This window comes from Indicator indicator, chromosome 3 (assembly GCF_027791375.1).
Source record: "Indicator indicator isolate 239-I01 chromosome 3, UM_Iind_1.1, whole genome shotgun sequence".
NCBI classification, from domain to species: Eukaryota; Metazoa; Chordata; class Aves; order Piciformes; family Indicatoridae; genus Indicator; species Indicator indicator.
Genome location: NC_072012.1, coordinates 16,917,701 through 16,939,986, shown reverse-complemented (window position 1 = coordinate 16,939,986; position 22,286 = coordinate 16,917,701). Strand labels below are relative to the sequence as shown.

The window sequence follows — 22,286 nt, the reverse complement described above, 5'->3', positions numbered from 1 at the left end:
GCATGACACAAGCCTAGCTGCTACATCTGACACCAGAAGCTTAGAAACACTCATGTTACAAATAACCTCATTAGGGAAGTAATGAGAAATGTGTGCATAGCTAACCTTAGCTACGTCAGCTTGGTACCATCCCTGGAAATGTTCAGGGACAGGCTGGACAAGGCTTTGAGCAACCTGATCTAGTGGAAGGTGTCCCTCTGCCCATGGGATGATCTTTAAGATTCCTTCCAACCCAAACCACTGTATGATTAATCACCTCTCATACAATGGCTTTCATAGAATCATTTAATCACCTCTCCTCTCAGGCTAAGCTCACCACCCAGCAATTGCCCCTGGTTAGGAGGACCCCTGTGGCCTTTACAAGAGCATGGCTGAGGAAAATTGACTTGCACCCTGAACATATGTACAGTAAGTAACTTTACTTTGCAGAACCTCACATTATTTACCCACCAAACAGGGAACTATTCTGTTTTCCTATCTTGAAAAGAGGGCAGTGATACTTGAGGCACATCCCCAAAGCACTCAGGAAACCACCACATAACGGTAGTCCCTTGAGAGCCATGCCCTGGTGGATTGTGAATCACAGGTCATTAACTAATCCCCTCCATATGTACAAATAACTCATTATTATGAAAGGAGTTACAGACACATCAAGGCAAAGCCAGACCCCTGAGGGATCTGTCTCACTGCAGTCTTGTGGCTAATACAAATGATAAATATTAGAGGGGATTCAGGCAGATCAAACAAACTCAGCCTTTGAGCGCTGCCACACAGAAAGCCAGAGAAAGCTCAGCAAGTTTTCTTAGATGTCATGCAAACGCTGTTCTGAGTGTATACAAACGAGGAAAATGTTTATTGAAATCATTAATCCACATAAAACCTTATAAAAATGTACTTTCACAATCTGGCTTTGGTCAGTGTGCTTATTACCAGGGGATTTGAGGCAGTGCCAGCACCGCCCACTCCTGTGATTCCTGATCCTTTTGTGAACACCCTGGCTCCCAAAGCCAGCCATCAAGTGAGCCTTTCCAAGCAGGGTGAGGCAAAGTGGGCTATATTCTTTTCTTTTTTTTCAAATACGATTTTGACCTCAACTGAAAAGAAAACCTATAGCGTGGAAATCTAACTTCCATGGCCTAGAAAGTTAGTTTGAATACTACAAATTTTAACTTTTTGATTATTTTTAAATCTTGCAATTTTGAAGGCAAGAGTCTGATCATCAAGGATTGCCATAAAGAACGCACCGAGTTCCTGATCAAACATTCTCTTCTTTTTTTTTCTTTTTACTTTCTATTGAAAGAGCACAGTACTAGCAGAAAAATGTTTCTTGGTGATCCAAAGAGTTTTGCTCTAGGCTTCTGGGCTGGATCTGAAGCTTGACAGGGCTCACAGCTGAGTTCTGCCTGTAGTCTATCATTCATCATTATATCTACACATGATCTCACCTCCTGTGGACAGTGGTGGACTCACCACTGTGGAGATGCAAGGCTCATTTTCCTATTGGCTGTTTTGTGCTTCAACAGCCCACACATGCAATACTGGACTTCCACCTCAGGCTGACTCACTGGTTGACTTGTTTGCAGCCCCAGAGCCTCAGAACTAAAGCATCCCTGTTCCCTGATGCCTCAACATAGGAGAAGCTGTCAATCCAGCTTGGCAGACAAAGAGGACACCCAAGGAGACCAAACATAGCTCTGGCAGCTCTGTCCAGTGCTGTCAGCCACCGTCAGCCATCAGACTTTACGTGCCACTGCAGCTCCTGCCTTTGAGTCATCCCTGTGCTTTACATATAAGGTACAGGCTGATGCAAATTTATGTAACTGCACACCTGCTGGGTTTAATCACCCTCTCATCATGGTATGTGCTCCAGAAAACCACCATAGCTCAGGAAGTCAGGGTTGGGGTGCAGCTGGCCCCATCCCAGGTACAAGGGCAGCACACACACGGACTATTTTTGCTTGGGATGAGAGGGTTAAGTTCAGAAATAGGCTGACTCCAAGCACATTCCCCAGATTGCTTTGAGAATTGAGAGGAAAACAAGTACTCCTTAGAGAGGGCCTGCCAATTTGTCTCACTGTTTGCTAAATGACCTCCATGAGAGATCTTAATCTGGTTTTTAATAGGGTTGGCAAAGAAACTTCAGCTGTTGAGGTCAGCGTCCAGTTGGAGGGGGAATTTAAACCCAACCTCATAGGGATGGTCAGAGGGATCCCTGGAGATCCTCCTCCCTTTGGAGATGCTGCCATCTTCTCATTTATGAAATGCATCAACCCTTGGGGACCTAAGCTTATCAACCACTGTTCAAGTGAATGTCTGCCAGACCTGTGGTTGCAGTTCAGCAGGGGAAACAATCAGTAAAGCCAAATACTGCATGATGGAGACTTTGGGGCTTTTCTGTGTCCCTGTCTCCCACTGCAAACTCCACAGCTGGGGAGACACCAGCCCCAGCTCTGCTGAGCAAAGCTTAGGCTAGCTACAGCCAAACTTGTGTTGCACAGAACAGCACAGTTGAGCTTCTTTTTCTAAAAGGGGACAGAAAATATTTTTCTCCCCAGATCATAGAATGGTCTGGGCTGGAAGGGACCTCCAAAAGTCATCTAATCCAACCCTTCTGCAGTAATGAGGGGCATCCTCAATTAGATCAGGTTGCCCAGGGCCCTGTCAAGCCCCACTTTGAATATCTCCAGGGACAGGGCCCTAACCACCTCCCCGGGCAACCTGTTCCAGTGTTCCACTACCCTCATGCTGCAGAACTTGTTTCTAACATCCAACCTAAATCTGCTCTTCTCCAGTTTGAAGCCTCTGCCCCTCATCCTATCACTACAAGCCTTTGTAAACAGTCTCTCTCCAGCCTTCTTGCAGGCCCCCTTCAGCTACTGGAAGGCTGCTATTAGGTCTCCCCAGAGCCTTCTCTTCTCCAGGCTGAACAACCCCAGCTCCTTCAGCCTGTCTTAGCAGAGGTGTTCCAACTCCCTGATCATTTTCATGGCCCTCCTCTGGACCTACTCCATCAGCTCCATGTCCTTCCTGTACTGAAGGCTCCAGACCTGGACACAGTACTCCAGGTAAAGTCTCCCCAGAGCAGAGTAAAGTGGCAGGATCACCTCTCTGGATCTGCTGGCACCACTTCTTTTGATGCAGCCCAGGATGTGATTTGCCTTCTGGCTGCAATCTCACACTGTCTGCTCATGTCCAGCTTCTTATCCATCATCACCCCCAAGTCCTCTTCCAGAGGGCTGCTTTCTAACACCTCATGTTCCAGTCTGTACTGATAGTGAGGACTGAACAGCCCAGGTGCAGAACCTTGCACTTGCTCCTGTTGAACCTCATGAGGTTCACCTGGGCCACCTCTCCAGCTTGTCCAGGACCCTCTGGATGACATCCTGTCCGTCTGCTGTATTGACAACATCGCACAGCTTGGTGTCATCTGCAGACTTGCTGATGGTGCCCTCGATAAAAATATTAAACAGTACAAGCCCCAGTACAGACCCCTGAGGAACACCACTTGTCACTGCTCTCCATCTGGACTTAAAGCCAATGAGCACTACCCTCTGGATGTGACCATCCAGCCAATTCCTTATCCAATGAACAGGTTGGTAGTTCCCAGGGTCCTGCTGTCAGCCTCACCTACATGCCTGGGAAGATCATGGAACAGATCCTCCTAGATGCCATGCTAAGGCACATGGAGGACAAGGAGGTGATTCAAGACAGCCAGCATGGCTTTACTAGGGGCAAATCCTGCCTGACTAACCTAGTCTTTCTATGATAAAGTGATTATGGCAGTGGATAAGGAATGACCTATGGATGTGATCTATCTGGACTTCTGCAAGGCCTATGTAACATTTTCTCTGCTGAATGCAGATTTCAAGCTTTTGGCTTAGTGGAAATCTGCTCAGCTCCACAGGGAAGCAGGAGCACTATATGCTGGCTGGCACCAATCTCTTCTGTCTTGGGGAAACCAAGTCTGGGCCAGTACAATTTGCCTATTTAAACTCTGCTTTTTCTTCCGTTGGAAGATTAAGTTTTTCACCTCTTTCTACAACCTAGAGATAAGAAGACAGTGTTGAACATCTGCCTACAGTGCACTGGGCTGAATTCATGTGGACAAAGCTAGCCCTGTATACAGTCTGGGACTGGCATAGCCATCAGATTTAATTCCAGATCCCAAGATCCCATTTCCAATTCTGTATCATTACCTGTGGTTCCTTTATAGTCTTGAGACTATCGATTAATTAAGCAGTAACCTCATTCTATCCCTGACCACCACATGTGGACCAGAGATACCATTTCATTTTACAGTCTAGGCACGAAGGCTTAAAGAAACTGAATTTTGCTGTATCCCCCACAGCATTTCAGAGTATAAATCCCACAGATTTATGATCAATATGAGTTGATGAATCCAGTTCAAGTGAAATCTTCAGTCTCATGAGACCTTTTCTTAGTGTGCCTAAATCTATACCAGCTTCCAGGTCAACCAAAACCTGGGTCTGAATGTAACGATAGAACCGTCTCCAAAAGTGAAGCTAGACAAGTAAGAAGCATCCACAATGGAAGACTATATAAACAGATACTGCGACATGTGGCTTTCTGGAGGGGGACAACCCTTCTCCATGGTTAGGACATGATTACAAAATGAAAGGTTACACCATTTGCTACATCCCCTGGTTCTGAGTGAAGCTGTGGTGGGGTAGCTTCTGCAGACATGAGAGGCTTTGCAAAGGAACAGGTCTTGGGATGGACAGAGGATCCCACTCCCCAAGCTGAAAAGCAAATTAGCCTCCACCTCCCTACCACAGCTGAACACACGTCCTAGATCTGATGCATGCTACACTCTTCAAACTCTCATTCATATGTCTCTTTCCCAAAATAAAGACACCATGAAGCATTCTTGAGAGTGGGGCCCTAGTGTTATTTCCATCATAGGACAAGAAGCACTTACCACAGGGTTCATCCATCTGTGACACACAGATTGACCCAGAGAGGCTGCATGGGGCAATGGAGTATCACTGCTCTGCAGTGCATAGAGAGGAGGGGTCCACGCAGGACCCCAATCAGAAGACACAGAAACCCTTCTGCTACTGTAACTGCTGTATTTGTGTGTGCCATTTCTCAGAGGAGATCAGAAAAGTACAAAAAAAATGAATGTCCCCATGGGAGAAGAGATGTCAGAGCAAACTAGAGCCTCATCAGGTCAAAGTCATGGAGTCTGCTTATGCAACGACCCAGTTCTAAGGTAAAGCAGAAAGAAATTCCATGCTTGCATGACTCATTGGTTTATTAAAAGCAAGCTGACTCTTACAGGATGGCTTCCACCAAAACCCAGACAGCTGACAAAGATCTACAAGCAGCCAAATACCACAGACCTGGAGCTCAATGTCAGCCACACCATGCAGGTTACAGGAAGTCAGGAGGCCTCCCACCCCCTCAGTGGAGAGGGGAGCATCAAATCAGGGCTCCTACAGGCTCTAAGGATATCCCTAACCTCAGCATCTTTGCCCTTGCAAGGAGTGAGGCTTGCCAATACAAATGGCTGCAAACTGAGAGGAAGAAAGTAAAAACAACAAGGGAAGCCAAGGAAAATGCTGAGTTTCCTGGAGGCTTTCCATCCTAGTTGCTTGTCCTGGTGGACTCCAAGTCCTCTGATTAAACCCAGGGACAGACAAGTGGGAAATGAGATCTCTCTTGACTGGAAGGGCATTTCAGAACACTGCAACACCAATAAAAATGCACCCATACCCACACCTATTCTTTCTCTCTTGCACTGGCTGGCCAGGTTTGCTCTAACATCACACCAGCAATGGCCAGGAGTGTTGCAATTCTCCTGCTCTATACGACAAGCAACCACTAAGGCCATCCACCATCTCCACAGCCACAAAGCAAAGGGATGTCTTCTGCAGCTTGGTCTTGGTCATCCTGAAATGCTGTTCCCGCCCTAGCCACCGTGGACAACCCTTCAAAACACCAGTTTCCTTTCAATTCCCAGCATGGTTGCTAAGCTACACCAGAGCCCACGATCCTCTCCTTGATGTTCACTATTAACACACTCTATTAAGAGCTTTCTCATCAGGCAATTGTTTTCCTACCCATATTAAAATTAGGTTTGGGGTGGGCAGATTTCTCATGGCTTCAGCATTAGGCAGGATTCATATGTTTGCTTTTGAGATTTGACTGAGCATCAAAATAGTTTGTTTGAGGAGTCTCTAGAGCATTCAGTCAGCATGGTAGCAAAATCCTGCTTTATTAAGGAATAAGCTAGCTGCCCCTTCTCTACACAACATACACGGTATGAATGCACTATAGTCTAGTGTGGAAGTGAGCAGACCTAAATGCACACCAGAGTGGCTTCTGCAGATGTAGTAGAATTGCCCCCACTACACACACCTCTTGCTTTCCCCCCGCATCAGCCCCTCACCAGGATTCTGTGACTTCTTCCCCATGAGCTTGTTTCTCACTCTTCCCTTTACACAGACGATCTCCACTGTACCTGGGGCACTGCATTTACCTCCACGCTATCCCAGATGCCCTGTACTTCTCATACTGATGAACAGGGCTCTTTTCATAGCCTATCCCTTACCACCTCCATCCTCATTTCCTTTCTGTCCTTTAGGGAAATAGAGATATCAATATCTTAATCTGCATAGAACTGTTGTGTAAAGTAAAGCTGATGAGAAGGCAAATGATGCTGTAAAGCACCAACAGCTGCCTTCATCTAGTAGTTTCATTTTTAGATAAAGATTGGCTGTTGGCCCATCACAGATTACAGAAGCTCCATGCATGTCCCCATTTAGCCCCCTTTATTGTTTTCCTTTACAATCAGAAGATTTCTGCATACTTAAAAGATGTCATTGGCTTGGAATGATACAGCTTCAGAAGTGACCAGAGCAGAAGATAGCAAATGGACCTAGAAATACCATCAGGGTCAGGGTTTCACATTAAGAAAATTTAAATAATGTCGTACTGGGTGAGATCAGAGGTTCACCCAGGCCAGGACTCTCATCAGCAGAGGTACTCTTCAGGAAAAGCAGGTGAGCCTGGTCTCTGCCTTCAGTTTCTTCCACTCTTACTCTTCTAGTACTTGCATATTTTGGTTACAGGACATTATTAGGAATATCCCTGTACTCCTAGTATCATAGACCTCTTGTCAATTAATTGTTCTAATTCCTTTTTGAACCACCTTCTGGGACAACACATCCCAAAGCTCACTACCTGCAAAGTACAAAAAATGCTTTCTTTCACCTTGATTACTTTCCTTTCTTTCTTGCTTTCAGCTGGATACTTTATTCTTAGTTGGATTAAAATCTCTGGATATTAATCCAACCACTGACCAGTTTCAGCATACCCCCCATTACCACACAGAATGGCCTAGGTTGGAAGGGACCTTAGAGATCATCTACTTCAACCTCCCCACTATGGACAGGGATGCCCTCCCCTTTCGCTGATGAAGTTCCAGCCTGTGCCATCAAGATCTCCTCACAGCGAGCTGCTCAATCCCTTTGGCCATTTTTAGATGCCCTTCTCTACCTCCATCCTGAATCCATAGACAGCAATGCCAGGGCATGGGTGCACCACACCTATCTACAGTGGCAGTATGACACCTGACACCTTGCTCTCAGCAACCTCCTTGACTATATGTAGGGGTTTGCCTTGAACATGGAGCCAGCAATTTCAAATGACTGCCAACCATGACTCCAAGAAGTGCCCTGAAAGCTGTAACTTCCAGTTCTGGAGCTCAGCATCTTGAAAGCACAGTTTAATTTTCCCTTGATGGATTACCTTACGTTTATCTACACTGAAGTTCCTGTACCCTCTTCTTGACACTCAGTCATTTTTATGAGGTCTTTCTGGAGTCCCTCACCATCTGCATGGCATCTGACTACCCAAGGAGCTTGGCTTCATCTGCAAACCCGATTTTCTGTTTACATTTGACTTACTGTATTTTACAGCCTTTCCTGTTCTCTTTGTTTGAACAAACTTTCCATTTCTCAGATGCCAACGATCTCCTGTTATGTGCTGTTTAATTTTCCTACTGAGTCTGCAGGGAATTTGGGGAACAACTTTGTTTTCTTTTTGAATTGCAGCACACGTTTCACCTTAGCTTCTAATACACTCTTATTAACAGCCTCCAGGCTGCGTGCAGGGTTCTCCATTTTTTTAACTGCTCTTTTTAAAGTCTGCCTCATATTTACCTTGTCCTCATACAGGATTTATGTGCCCTGCTTTTTCCTGCTGTGACGTTAAATCTGATTGTATTGTGCTCCCTGCTAGTGAGCTCTCCTGCCTCTTGGACCAGATCCTGCACACCAGTCTGGGCCAAATCCAGAATAGCATCTTTTCTTACAGCATCTAGGATTAATTGTTCTAGGAAGCAAGTATTTACTTCGTCCAAAACATCTCATCCTCCTGAGACATTGATCCAATCTATGTATGGATAGCTGAAATCTCCTGCTATTAATACCTGTCCTGAATTTGCAGCTTCTTTAATCTCACATCATACTTCCTGGGAGGGAGGGGAGATAACCAGTAGTACAATCCTAGTACTACACTTAGTATTGGAGTTGGGATTTCCACCCACAAGAATACTACAGTGCTTCTCTTTTCCCATAAAATTTCTATGCTGCTGCACTTTGTATTATTCTTCACTTGCACTGTCACTCCTCTGCCTGTACATCCTACTCCAACCTATACCTCCTACTCTAGCACTCCTATAAACCTGGTCACTTGGCAACAATGCATCCTTCTAATTACCTCCTTCCCACCAGATCCCTGAAGTACCTCCTATACCATGGCTGTCACTTGACACCAAGCCCTGTCGTTTCCCTGATTTACTTTTCCAGGTTTCCAGCACTGTGATATGAGCACTGGTACATTTTATTTTCACTCCAGCACCTAATACTGTGCATGTTACTCAACTGCTTTTGCAGGCAGTTTGATTTGCCTTTCCCATTTACTCTAGTTTTGCTTTGTGCAGCAGCAACCACATCTAGCTCATAGGTTGCACCAGTCCAAGCCAGGTGCTTCTCTGTACCTTATTCCATCTCCCAGACTGAACGCTTCTCTATGACCCTTTTATTTTTCAGTGTTAACAGCCGTGCTCCAAATCTTAATCTGTTTTGACAAAGATATGGCCTATCTATGGGTTATCCCTGTACCCAGAAGACCCAGAGAGTACCCTTGGCTCTCCACACCATCTTGTCCAAGCACTGAGACTGCCTACCTTTTCCCGCCTCTCCAGATTCACCTGTGACATTAACAGCACAGAGATTCTGGACTTCAGTTTCCCACATAGCAACCTCAATTCATCCTGCAGAACATTCCACCCATCCTCCTGTGTGTCCTCAGGACTAGCAAAGTCTTATCTGCTCCCCCCCGGCATCCATCAGGAACTCAATTAGACACCCACGATACCCACATTTATGTCACACAGGCATGTCACCATGCCAGTCTTCTCAGGTGTGTAAAACTCAGCTCCCTCTGCATCTGAAAGCTACATCTGCTACTGCCACCACCTTCTTATTCCAGCCCCAAGTGATCTTCCCTGCTATTAGAGCATTTTTGGTACAACATGCACATGCAGGAGTAGCGATACCTAAGAGGTGAGGTCCTTTCACATAAGCAGTGCATGCTGCTTTCCTGAAGGCTCTTGCAGTGAGGCAAAAATGCCATACTGGCATCCCCTTTTTACCTCTCTAGCCCTGTAATTACAACACTCTGGGTTTCTCATACAGTTATTTCTTCTACTGTTATATTCTCTCATCTTCCTAGCAACCATTACAGAATAGAATCATAGAATGTTTTGGGTTGGACTAGATCATCTTCAGGGGTCCCTTCCAGCCCCTACCATTCTGTGATCCTGTAACTCCATGCCCTCAAAGATCATCTAGTTTCAACCTCCCTGTCATGGGCAGGACACCCTCCCCTAGACTAGGTTGCTCAAAGCTTTCTCCAATCTGGCATCATGGTTACACTAAAGTCCCAAGAGCTAGGTCTGGATGCTCATTTAGAGCCAACAGAAGAACTATACTAATTCAAAGCCACTTCCAGATTCATATTTACATTTCCCTGAAGATCAGGCAGATTTGGAACTGCTATTACTACTTAACCTACTTATCCAAGAAGGAGACAATTTAGTGGGTATGGGTTTTGACATTTTCTGGATATCTACAGCTGCCAATTGCAGTATATAAGGAAATAGCTCTGTACTCCGTTTTTATCAATTCTATACCAGTTCAACTTTTTTTTTTTTTCTACTGTCTTTCCAGGAGGAGAGAAACAAATAGGCCACATATGCCAGAAATTCACTACATGATTTGTACTGCTAGGATACATCCAGCTACAACATAAACAGACTACACAGAATAGCTGAACCATAATTCGAGGCACTTAACTGGGGTACTGGAGACAGAGGGCAGAGACTCAGCTTTGCTATGGGTTTATATAGTTTTAAAATACAGCAGAGTTATAGCCCACAGATTAAGTATCTGCTTGCTGAGTCAAACCGTAGGCAAAGCTCTCCTCAGTGGTCTCCCAGTTTCAACCCCTGAGCAGAGCTGAAAGTCTCACCTTGAAAGCCTGGTCTTTGCAACCAAATTAAGCAGTGCGAATTGTGCAGCAGGACCGTAATGGGTTGGAGCCAATGATCTCTGGAGGTCCCTTCCAACCCCCTAACATTTTGTGATTCTGTGATAAGTCACTGTGGCAGTGAAGACTGAAAATAGAGACTCTAGGAAGTAGTCTGGTTGCCCATGACAATTTTGTGAAGCATCTGCCAAGTTCCTGATTTCCTCCTCACATGAGGGAAACCTCTCTGACAGGTAGTCATAACGTCATTAAAAAAAACAAAACAAAACGAACAAAAAAACCCACCAAGCATCAAAAAACCCCAAACAAAATCAGCATTATCCATTCAGAAAATCTAGCACTTTTAAGGGTGAGTGAGCTACAGCATCTCCTAGCTCTTCCCAAGATGGTCTCCCAAACATCACGTTGTGATGGTTAATGTAAAAGGAAAACCTGACTGAAGGGAAATCCAAAAGTCTGGGCATTGTTGACAGACCTTTCAAGAGAAATGCAGAAACACGGAAGCTACAAGACTTACATCATCCAAACTGTCAGCACCTCTCCTCCTCACAGTATTTTTGTCACCTACCATATAATCCATATGGACTTCAATTCTCATGGTACAAGACATACTTGGTTCTTTCTTAACAGAGTCCTTGAATATCAGAGGAGCAGGTCTTTTTAAATCTGCTCAACAAGTGGCTTTACAAAGCATGTGCGAGGAGATGAAACCACTCTATTGAAGTATGCAGAATACCTCATGTTTCATGAAGTGCACCTGCAACTATTTCTACAGTCTATACAATTTCTATAGCAATCCCAATGAGACAAGACAGAGACACTCAGATAAAGGATCTTGATGCACTCTGGGGAGGAAAAGAGCCACCTGACTACCTAAGTCACCAGCAAGTGACAGACCTCAACAGACAAGTCATTAACATCCCCAGTGACTGTCTCTGCCTATTAGTCTAAGCTGCAGTAAGGGGAACAGAGCTGTAGGGAAGTCACAGAGATTTACTAAAAATAATCAGAGTCACAGAGGAACAGTCTTGTTCTAAACTCTTTATGCAACTTAAGATAAAACCAACCCAGATGACCAGATGACCTCTTTGTGAAGTAATTCAGCAGCTCCCTATCACTAGGGAGGATGAATTCTGCTGCTGGTAAACACACAATAACATTCACATGATATCGTGGTCCAGCCATGATTTGAAAGAGGCCAGCTGGGGGAAAGATTCTTGTCTCATTCCAACCCAATGTATACAAGAGAAAATTTGTTTATTTAGAGGATCATTCATTGGTTTCAGTGAGGAGGGAGGTTAAAGCATTATTTGTGACTCTCTGAAACCACTTGCTTTTAATTCACTGCCTAATGCTCAGGAGGCCTGTAAACCAGACATTTTTTTACATAGAAATAGATGAGGCCTTTCAATTACATTCAGGTTGTGTTGAAACCAAATTGGAAGAGTATGAAAGAGCAGACTGCTAAATAAAGGAAATACCTTCCAAGTGCAAGACTAACAGCTAAACACAGCCCAGGGAGCAGCCAAAGCCGACTCTTAGAGGTGCCCCCACATGTTCTCCATGTGCCATGCGTCCAAAAGGCACATCCATGTTGTACATGTATGCATGGATTGCAATATGTTCAATGAGTATAAACACACCACGTCTGCAGTGAGAGAGGGAGACCATGTCCAAGTCAAAAACACTGATCAACTAAAACCATCTGATGTACTAAAATTCATCAGATCAACCATAAAGCACAAACTAAGTGTATGCCCAACTTGATAGTACTCTATGATACTACTGAGCTTTTAGACTAAGCAGAGTAACAGATAATGATTAAATATCTTTTGAATGCATATTAAAGGTCACAAACAGGGCTTAAATCAGTCTTTGAAGTGTAAGAAGTCAAAAGGACCTGTATTAAGGTCAAGGAGGCTCTCCTCCTCCTCTTCTTAGCCCTAGTTAGACCACATCTGGAACACTGTGCACAGTTCTGGGCTTCCCAGTTCAAAGAGGACAGGGAACTACTGGATAGGGTTCAATAGAGGGCTATGAGGATGATTGAGGAACTGGAGCATCTCTCTTATGAGGAAAGACTGAGAGACCTGGGGCTGTTTAATCTGGAGAAGGCTGAGACTTAATCAATGTCTACAAATATCTGAAGGGTGGCTGTCAGGAGGATGGAGCCAGTCTTTTCTCAGTGATATCCAATAATAGGATGAGGGGCAATGGACGTAAATTCAATCACAGGAAATTCCATCTCAACATGACAAAAAGATTCTTTAATGTGAGGGTGACAGAGCACCGGATCAGGGTGCCTGTATAGATTGTGGAGTCTCCTTCTCCAGAGGTCTTCAAACCCTCCTGCACGTGTTCCTGTGTGACCTTCCCTAAATGGTCCTGCTTTGCAGGGAGGTTGGACTCGATCTGTGGAGGTCCCTTTCAGTCCCTAGCATTCTATGATTCTGTGGCAGAGAGTTATCATATTCCATAGAGATACTTTCTGTGCCTCCCCCCACAGCCACTGCTAGGAAAGAGAAGAGACAATGCTGAAACTGCAGAGGCAATGGAATTAATACCAGCAGAAATCCTTTGGACATTATGTACATGGCCAGGTCCTCACCTTCCCCTCCTCTCTCACTTGCTCATGCATAAATATACAACTTCCTTCCTACTAGAATTACAAGCACAGCTTCGTACCTCATCACATTTTTAAATGTTTTTGATTTGTGTTAAAAGAAGGAAATAAGGAGGATGGCACCAAGGAGAAAATCTTTTCTTCACAAAAATGGCAGCTACTGCTTTTGTGAAAGGCCAAACTGGTGGCTCCACTGATGGAGTCGAATGTGCCACCATGAGCCAACAGTCATGTGCTGGCCTTCTGCACAGGAACAACAGCTTTGTTCGTTCCTTCTCATTTGGTCTCTATCATCCTGGTTAGAACAAGCATGTGGATCATCAAGAAGCACCTGACAATACAGCATATCTTACCAATTCTGTGCATAGCTCAGGATGGAGAAACAGTTGGTATGAAAGAACAAGAACTGGGAACAAAGCCCCAGCTTCTTCATTACTACATGTGGTACACACTAGGAAGCAGTGGCTCTCTCCTAGCAATCCTGGAAAATGAAAAACCTAAATCTGTAATTGTGGGCTTGGGTATTGCAAAAGTTCAAACCACCCCACTATGGGTTTGCTTCTGCTCATTTCACTCACTCTGCCAATGTACCACCATTGTGGCTTCTGGCCAAATTCAGCTCTCAATTACACCATTGTGAAAATTAAAAGAACAAACTCTGTTAAAGTCAGTAAGTCACAGTGAGATTAGTGCTCATGTCTCAGAAACCAGCCAAAATCATGCCTATGCAACCAAGAGAATGCTCCAACAAATCTGGTAACACAGAGCTCATGGCGCTCTTCAGAACTGTTTCCCAGACAACTCTAAACTCAGCATCTCATTATAATCTCCTTGGTCATTTCTACCCAATTTGAAACACAGCTATGCTCTGGCATGGGGAGCAGCTGAGACCCCAACATGTGCCTTGAAAGGCTTTTAGGCTCACAAAATCCTTTCTGAATCAAACAGAAGATTAAAATTCCTTGGAACCTACACAGGTCTTGAACATCACAAGTGCCAGGGTGAACTGCTGGCATTTTGGCATTGCTGACAAAAAGGACTTTCCACCAAGATTTACAGATAGTTATATTAATTTGTATTACTCCTTCAACATAAAGCTCCTATGCTTACATTTTTGTCAGCATCACACAAAAACAGGAAAACATTACATGGATAAAATCTATTCTTAATCAGTGGCTTCCAAAAAATGCTAAATCCTTTAAACTGAATACAAATTACATAGGCTGTGATGAGGTTTTCAGATAAACACAGCCACATGCTCTAAGCATAATACAAATGATGTCATGGTCCCAGCTCTGCTATGTACATTCCCCCTCGTCTCTTCCTCCATCTCTGCCCCAAATAAGCTCACTCTCCATTTACCATGGTAGGAAATTACAGGCAACAAACAACCTTTAGTCCTGCAAGAAGTCCTTTTTCCATTGTGAATTTTTGTACTTTTATCTTTAGCGCTCACAAGCCCCAGGATGACCCTTGGGCATGTTTTCTTCCCCAGAAAGGTTTGCACAGGGTTACCTCCAGCCAGTCATGCTGCTGATCTCTAAGTGGGGAAGGATTAACCTTCATGTCAGACGTCTCAATGCTTGGGGGAAGAACTATGTAATAGGCTGGGAGATGCTTGTGTAAAATCTCAGTGTGGTGGGTAAAGGAAATACCACTGAACGGGGACTAAGCACTCTCTCTAGCACCCCAAGGTCCTTTGCACCTCTTTGCTGCATCTCCCACTGAAAAACTAGCCCTGCTCAGCCTTCAAAAGGGAGTTGTTGAGTGCAACCTTGTCTATCAGATTCCTAATGCATCCTCTCAGGATGAAGTGGAGGAGTCATACAGAGCAGACACAGCTCAATGAGCCCTCAACAGGAACACATGGCACCAGCACTGCCTCCAAAGGAGATGGTCAATAGTAACCTACAGTCTGGATTTCAAACTTACCCATGCGTAGCACAGCTGTAAACCCTCTAGGTATAGTCAAGAAATCTAAATTCATCCCTTTATGCCTGGCCATGTATATTCCTGTTGATATGAAAACATCTGGTAATGTCCTTAGCCATGCATCACAGCTGAGGGTGGCATGAAACACAGATCCACTTCGCTACAGGCTACAAGAGATCAAGCAGCCATGCCCAGAAAAATGGGTGTTTGCCAACTTCTCAGGATGAGATATTACTCCCATAGTGCATCTGTATTCCTACTGCAGCAGAAAACTCCTGCAGGCTACCCACAGCATGGGAGAACAGAGGCTGGGCACACCTCTCAGCCAGCACCTGGATGAACACATCTTTCAAACTCAAACTCCACCTAAAAAAGCTTCAGGGGGGATACAGCATGAAATAGCAGATGTGAATAGTTGGGCTGAAAGAGCAAGGCAGTGGATTAGCCGAAGACATGGGCAAAGGCCAAACTCTGATTCCCACAGTTAAATGGACAAGAAGAACCAGGACAGTTGGCCAATACACCGGGCCAATGCATATTTTTTACAGGAGGGATTACAGGTGGTTGTAGTTGGCTGCTGCTAGCAGAATGTTGACGAATATTAAATAGCAAGGCAGAAATTACAACAAATCTGCTCATCATCTGTCAATGCTTTTCAAGTTACCTGGAAATGAAAACTTAACACAAATTGCATTCAATTTTCATAGCAAGCAGCTCTCCTGCAGAAGCCCTCCTTGCAGTGAAAAACAGCAGACAACACTTGCCTAGAATTTTTTTAAGTGGTTCTCAAAGCAGTTTTGAAAAGAAGAATATTCTGGGGTTTATCCTCAGCTTTCAGATGGAAAAAGTCAAATTCAAAACAGTTGCAGGGTAGAAAAAAAAGTGAATATTACATTCATTAGATTATACATTTCAGGAACCATCAGAACTAGTTTGAGTTTGGCAAAAAAAAAAAAAAATCACTGTTTTTTTTTTTTTAAAAACAAAGCAAAACAAAAAAACCAAACCCACAAAATTCTCCCCTTTCAAAACCTTCTCATTCTGCAGCACTCAACAATGTTTAAAAAAAAAAAAGATTTAACAACTCAGATGAGCTATTTTACTTCAAACCCAATTTTTATGCAGACAACAACTTTAAAATATTGACCCTGCCCAGAATCACTGATCACTATTCCAGTTTTAGGTTATTTCCTCCCCTGAGTTTCCCCACAGAGATCCTCTTTTCCACCTGGAAACTTTGTCTAAGTGCAAGAAGAGAGCAAGATGGTAATTTGTGTAAGACTTTTGGGACATCCAAAAATCTCAGAAGTCCTGGTCAGTATAAACTGCACACGTTCAGCTCATATGCAGCCAAAAAAACCCCCAATGTACAGTTTCATCCAGCATGTGGAACCTCAGCTCCAGACAAAGGCAGTAAATACGCCACATCCCAGGTGCAGAGGATATTCTCGGCACAGTAGACAGAGTGCACGTTCACATGTCCCACATGGAATTTTACAGTGCTTCAACTCCTTGTATTTGGTCTCTTTAGGACCTTCTCAGGAGAGGAGGGAGTAGTTCTGAGCTGTAGTCAACTGTCTTCATTTACTGAGTTGCAAAGTACAGTTTTGTTTCTGTTATGGCTTCTCCTTTTGCAGGACATGTCACAGAATCACAGAATGTTAGGGTTTGGAAGGGACCTCAAAAGATTATCCAGTAAAATTTCCCTGCTAGAGCAGGGTCACCTAGAGTAGGTCACACAGAAATGCATCCAGGTGGGTTTTGAATGTGTCCAGAGGAGACTCCACAACCTCTCTGGGCAGACTGTTCCAGTGCTGTGTCGCCCTCAGAGTGAAAAAGATTTTCCTTATGTTCACATGGAACCTCCTGCGCTCCAGCTCACACCCACTGCCCCTTGTCCTATCACTGGGCATCACTGGAAAGAGCCTGGCTCCATCCTAAGATGTTTAATGTCACACTAAGATCATTTAAAGAGAGGATACAGTCTATGCTACAGCCTCTTAATTCATGTCAAGTAGTTTTTTTTAATAAAGATTTAAAAGTGAAAATCATGTGAATCCACCTAATTTGTCTTTTTTTCCCAGCTGGTTACTGGGGGGAAAAAAAAGTTGGGGGGAAATTTTTTTGGTTTTTTTTTTGAAGTAATGAATTTAATCTGTTTTGAAGGAAACATTAATCAAACTGAGCCTACAACCAGATCCAGATGAAGCAGATCTGACTCCTGAGCACACGCACTGGAGTTAAGTTGTCTGAGGGTCAGGCAGTCACAGCTGCTTTCAGCGCCGTGGCCAGTGCATGAAGCTGCCTTCTCCCAGAGAAGAGAATTCAATCCCTGCTGCTGCCATCGGGTTAACCTCAGAAACACCTCGGAAAATCAGCATGTTTCTGACTCTCATGCAGCCAAGCAAGGCAATCACCCTCCTGAGGGCTGCCTCCCAGTCAAGGGGAGATGGGCTGCATATCACTGCAGAATCACAGAATGATAGGGGTTGGAAGGGACCTCTGGAAATCATCTAGTCCAACCTCTCTGACAGAGCAGTTTCACCTACAGCAGGTTGCACAGGATGGGATCCAGGTGGGTTTTGAATGACTCCAGAGATGGAGACTCCACCACCTCACCGGGAAGCCTGTTGCAGTGTTCCACCATCCCCAGCATAAAGGACATCTTCCCCATGTTTAGATGGAAATTCCTACGTTCAAATCACTGCAGAAGCATCAGCCCCCGACTCTCAATAGCTCCGCAGCACATCAGTGCAGGAAAAAAAATACAGAAGCTGACAAAAAAACCAAGCACTTATGGATGGTGAAAATTACCCAGTGTTTTTTAAAAGACTGCTGTGTAGGAGACAAGCCCATCCTCTTCCCATGCTTCTCACTAACTTCATGGGACTCAGGAGCAGCCTGTCTACAAAACAAGTCTGTCTCTTCACACCTGCCTTGTTAAATGTTACAGAAGCCTTCAGCAGCTTCACTCCAAGAATTGCCTCTTTTTTGGACTTAATTTTCCTCAGGCTGTGCAGCCTGACACTTGCACTATGCACATTTCCCAGACCTAAAGGAAATTTTCCTGCTCCAGCAGAGGAGCAGAAGGTATGGAAAGTGCTCAGTGGTTACTTCTGAATATGGAAAATAATTTCTTTTTTTTCTTTTTTTTTTTTTTTTTGTTTCAGCTGCTGCTGCTTAAAAGACACACGTATCTGAGCTTTTCCTACTCTCCAGCCCCACATTATGGGAATTAAACCTCCCAAAAAAACACATTGGCAGGGGCCAAACTTGGGCTATGGGGAGAAGGATCCATAGATCCACGACCACCATGCTACAGCATTTGAACACTGTCTTCTGGGCAGAAATTCTCCTCTAGCCTTTCAGATATTTTTTTTTCTTGTTTCAAGAGTGGGCTGTGTTGTAAAGCGAGGAGTCTGCGCTTGACTGGTGTGTAGTTTATCTATGCACTGCTTCACAGACAGAGAGGAGATCTTTTGGCCATGCTCCCTGCCAGCTGGACATTGGCCAGCCCTGGACTGGAAACCATCTAACGATGCGGTCAGGGCTTAAACAGCCCTGGAAATGAGGATGCTGATCAATGCTTCTCACTTTTCTGTAATCTAAGAATGATCAAACTTCATTCTCTGGGCTGTTTTGCTTCGTTGTTTCTTTTGTTTGTTTGTTTTGAGGTTTTTTGGTTGCTTGGGTTGTTTCTTTGTATTTCTCCTTTTATTTATTTGTTTTTTTATTTATTTTGTGCCGTGATTTTCCTTTAAAGCCACCTAAGGAGCAACTTAAATTCAGTACATCCAGCTATGACTCATATTTCCCCCACTCTCCTATTCAGTTCTCAGCCTCTCTGGCCCTCAACCATCCACAAACTCCAAGCAGTGTAACACCAGTACAGCAAGGCTTCATGCAAGAGACAAACAACAGTAACTCAACTTCAAACCCAATGGGGCATCAGGCAACCAAATCCCAGCCATCACTTCATCTCAAAACAGATTAAGGAAGACTTTTCCATCTGGATGATGGTTCAGAGAAAATGAGGCTGAAGAAAGCCCCACTATGAAGCTGGAGTTTCCATTTGCCACCCACCTACAGCTCTGCTCACATTTCCAAAAAAAAAAACCTCACTCTTCCAAAGCCATGCTCAGCCTGCTGAGTCTCTGGTTTTGCCAGATTCACTGTGTGATGGCAGAAACCAGGTTCTTCCATCACCTGCTAAACCAGGAGCAAAAAAAAAAAAAAAAATCCTGGTTTTCCGCAAAATGATCCAGAAGTAATTTCAAGCAGAGTGGCCACACTGACGTAGCATCACAGGATCCAAATCACCTTTCAGTGTAAATACCAACTGAGATAAAGAGTAGGCATGTGCTTTAAAAGCTTATAATCAAGTGCACACACACAAAACATCTCACAACTGCAAAGAGTAATGATGACAGCTATTAGCAAGCAAAGGTAGAGTTAATGTTTAATTACTGTGGATGCTGCTTTCGCAGAGCAGAAGCAGTGGATCACATGGGTTCCCCACTGGGTTACAAACCCAATATGAAATTCTCACAAGAGAGGTTTTTCAGCACAGCCCAAGTGATACAAGCTGGGATACATGTGCTTTTACTTTTTCTTTCCAAGATCTTACTTGTAAATGGTCAGCATTAAAGGAATGTCTTATTTGTGCCAAATTCAGGGGACAGAACAGTGTCACCACCACCCTCAGAGGACTGAAAAAGATCATCTTAAGTTTCTGGAGATAACTGAAAATCTGGCAATCAAAGAAAAAAAAAAAAAGAAAGAAAAAGGTGGGAAAACTAAAATTAGACCAAAACAAAATAATTTTGACTTTTACCAGAATTACTTCATGGAAGATCTTACACGCAGTAAAGGTTTGGATCCAACTGAGAAAGAAGGATCTATACCCATCTCATCCCCAGGACCCAATTCTACACAAGCTAAACTGCTGTTAACTTAATTGCCTAATGATAGTCCCAGCAACGTGCTGCAAGATCAGAAGCAAAAAATGGGAACAGTTTTTTCATGAGTGAATAGAGATAAATCAGATACCTACATTTTCAAGCTGACTGTTGATCAAGTCGGCCTAGTTTGTGGCACCTTTGGCCTAATTTCAGATGAATTAACTGCAATGAGTACCAGAGCTATTAAACATTTACTCTCGCCTGTAAGACCATGAACTGGCAGGAAAAAACCCTTATGGCAGTGTTTATACTACAAACAGCCTTCACCCAGCTCAGTTCTCCTGAAACCATGAGATCAGCTCCCCTATCCTGATGCAACAACTCTTGGTCCATGTCAACATTCATCTGGTGATGCGATGTTTCCACCAGCACCCTCAGTCATGCAGGATCCTGCTTTTCTGTTCATCTCAGGACCCAAATGCCAGTGCCCAGAGATGCCACTGAGCTGCCTGTAGGCATTTAATGCCATTTAAATGATATTTTCTGCTATTGCACACAACTTTCAGCTCCCACAGGGTGTCCATCTCCAGCACATCCAGTGTCATCCCTGCCATATTCATGTGGCTATTTCAGAAGGCCTGGGACATGTCAAATGAATCCCACCCAGCCTTTTACTGCCTTTAAAAAGCAGTCGTTTCTGGGAAACAGTAGTTTTGTCCAGAAAAGCAGCACTTTTCACAACCTTTGCAGATCCTGCAATGCACAGGGTTAAGAGATAATGTGCCTTTTCTTGTATTTGCTCAGGATTTTGAACAATCACCAAGCTTTATACAGTCTACCTAAAGCAAAGTCTCAGATGACAATAAACCCAAATTACAGGCAAGGATTAGTTTTATTCAAGATCCAGTTGATTGCTTTGTGTTATTCTTTCTGCTACAGTCCCCCTTCCAGAAAAGTTAAAGCTATCCTGAAACAAAACACAAACAACACAGTTCCTTTGCCTGTGATAAAGGAAGGGTATTTTTCTGAGCAGTCAAGACGGTTGTTTTTTTTTTTCTTGCTTGATTAAAGAGGAACTTATTAAAATATTGAGTTTTCTTACTGCATTTTAAAGGGTGTTTCATGAAGATTTATGTTCCCTTATTGCAGTTTTCATGAAACTGAGAAAAATAATTACAGTGCACCAACAGTATGCTATGCTAAATGCTTTTTTCCCTGTCATCCTGCCAAGATACTTTGCAGTGATGTTTTATAAAATGGCTTAAGAAAGCTCTGATTCACAACAGCCTAAGAGGGCTCTGATTCGTGCTCGCTGGGACACAAGACACCAAGGGTGAGGAATCCCCACCAGATGTGGCTACTTCTGCAATAGCCTCCCCACAGCTCAGGCTGCCCTGTTGGTGATTCCTGCTGGTATCAGTGTCCTGACAGGGCTGAGGCTTGAGCCACAGCTCCCATCTCACTCAGCTGCATTGGCTAGAGGTCTCCCACCCAAAATCATGGGCTTTACAGCTGCTGCAATGAACTTGGCAAATCTGGTCCCTTGCATTAGGTAGAAATAGAGGGAAATACAGGAGGCTATAACTCAGGAGTAGTGTCCTTGGTCATTTTTTAGCAGTCCATACCTACCAAAAAAGCAATTAAAGTGCTTAGTATTTTATCTTCTGCTGAAGGCCCTTTGACTTCACACCTCTAATAGGACTTCAGCATATGCTTGGGGATAAGCACACGTGGCAGTATGCATATGCAAATTAATCACTCACTAAACAGGGTGAAGCTCTAATAAATGTTTCAGTGAACTGTGATTTTCCCTAAATCACTAAGGAAAATTCACTTCAGGAAAAGCTCTACACTCATGTACATGTGCAGCCATTGTCTGCTTTGTTTGTGGAGCAGTGGAAGCGTCTTGTAAGAAGTATAAAGCTGTGTTAATAAAATCTAAACTGAAAGATCCAGATATCGGGACCCTAATTCATTAAGATGTCAAGGATTTGCTAATTCTCACTTTGTGCAACACATTATTTCCAAATAATGAGCACAGCTGCTCTCTTACTCCTGGCCTGGCCTGGCTAAGCATTCAGAGCTCCTTGCTTATAGCAGCCAGGGTTTGAAAAGTGAGACCCACAGCTATTCACCTTCCTTGCAAGCTTATGAGAAATCTGACAGGACATCCATCAGCTGGCACTGTTCTTCAAAGTGGAAAAAGACAGAATGTTTTACCTTCCAACCATATAACTTTGCATAATAAAACT

At 43.9% G+C, this 22,286-nt stretch overlaps 1 protein-coding gene across 1 annotated transcript in view; it reads right to left on the bottom strand.

The window, feature by feature from the left end:
* CAMK1D (calcium/calmodulin dependent protein kinase ID) overlaps positions 1 to 22,286 on the bottom strand; it is a 218,190-nt gene that overhangs the window by 177,852 nt on the left and 18,052 nt on the right. The gene's annotated exons all lie outside the window — the stretch shown is intronic.